Source organism: Sinocyclocheilus anshuiensis, unplaced genomic scaffold (assembly GCF_001515605.1).
Source record: "Sinocyclocheilus anshuiensis isolate Anshui unplaced genomic scaffold, SAMN03320099.WGS_v1.1 scaffold528, whole genome shotgun sequence".
NCBI lineage: Eukaryota > Metazoa > Chordata > Actinopteri > Cypriniformes > Cyprinidae > Sinocyclocheilus > Sinocyclocheilus anshuiensis.
In genome coordinates, this window is record NW_015558590.1 from 384546 (window position 1) to 386335 (window position 1790).

The window sequence follows — 1790 nt, forward strand, 5'->3', positions numbered from 1 at the left end:
TTAGAATAGTTTTATTTACTCACCAAAACCATTTTGTTAATTTTTGATGCTGTACAAAATAGTTCCTTCAAGCACTTCTGCGAAGTTTTTACTTAAACGCATAGAAATTGTAATCATGACCGCTTGAATTCAGTCATAATAAATTAAACTAGTTTTAGTCATTAAACAATTTTTCATTTCAATTTGTTTTTTTTACTTACTGACCAAAACATTATATTTTAAGTGTTAATACAATATAATGAAAACAATAAAATATAATAATGGCAATTAGCTGTGTAATTGATGTTTTATCTGTGTATCTCAGAGAATCATGGAAGTGTAGTTTGGCGAACATATCACCTCAAAAAGCTAAAGGAAAGGTATTTTTATGGCAAGTTTTATCGCAACAATAAACAAAAAGCAAACTAAATTGTATTGTCGACAATCACAACCGACATTAATACCAAGTAGTTTGCGTTATGATTTTATTTTATTTTTTTGACACGGTGAATCCAGACATGTTGCTGTTGCATGCAAATATAGACCAAAACAAGTATGGATGTGGACGACTTCCTGTGTGAATGGTAGCAGTAGCAAACTTACTGGCAAATGCAAATGAAGTACTCACAACTGTCTCATCCATTTTTTTTTTTGTTGTTGTTGCAAATCAATGAAAAACAATGTTTGTTGACATGCTGTCAAGAGTTTCAACATGTATTGATGAATAATATACAATAAGACTAGAAACATCTATTGGAAAAGCATAGGTAGATGTAAAATAGAAAATATGGAAATTTTGATTTCAAGTTGACTTGAAATCCTCATAATCATAATAACGTTTTGGGGGGAAATTCAAGATTCATACGGTAGCTAAGTGAAACTGAAAGGCAGTCACACCAGCTTAGTGTGAACCAGTATAAAAACGTAAGGATTTCTCAAACACTGACTCGTCGCACACATGCCGGGGCAGCGGTAGCCACAGGCACTATAAAATGCTTTATTAACATGTATAGAGGCAAATATCGTCTCTGTGAAGTCGAGGAGATCAGGTGTGCTGCGTATGATATGAGGCCGCAATGACAAGGCTTGATATTTATTCAGACAGGCAGGAGTCCCATCAGCCCCTGCAGCCAGGATCATCCGCACATATATTACTGTCAATGCCAGGTACACCCTGAAAACTACAAGCACCTTTTGTCATAGAGACTTGAAAACCTGGACTGTCCCTCCTGGGCATGCTGATATGATGATTAGTTCTTATTGATAAAACATGCATAATTTTTGGAGGTTTTCTTGAACATATCTGGTAAAAATCATTGTGTTTTTTGTATTGTAGAATGCTGATGGCCTAAAACAATGGGCGCTGTTGACTAAGGCAACACAAAATATGCATTTTCACGAGTTGGGATGTCGTGTTAAAATTGCCTGCCAAATTTTATTATCAGGAGATATGTGGTCATAATTCTGAGATATGTCTGGAGGAAGCATAGAGATGCATTGTCTTTGTCCTTGACCCCAGACTAAGGCAAAAATGTAACAATAGACCGTAGACAACATATTTAATTTGACGTGAACGAGTCTGTGAGTGATAGACGTACAGTCCATTTAATATGTTATGCTGCTGTGAAACATTGAAAATATGTTCAAAAATATTTAATGGATCCTTACAAACAAAAACACTTGGTTGTGAAAATGTTATGCAAAAATAAAAAGTTTTAAAAAATGAAATTAAAGTGGAACTGGGGTGCAAATACATAGAATAATACCTCTCTCTCTCTCTCTCTCTCTCTCTCTGTCTGTCTGTCTGTCTG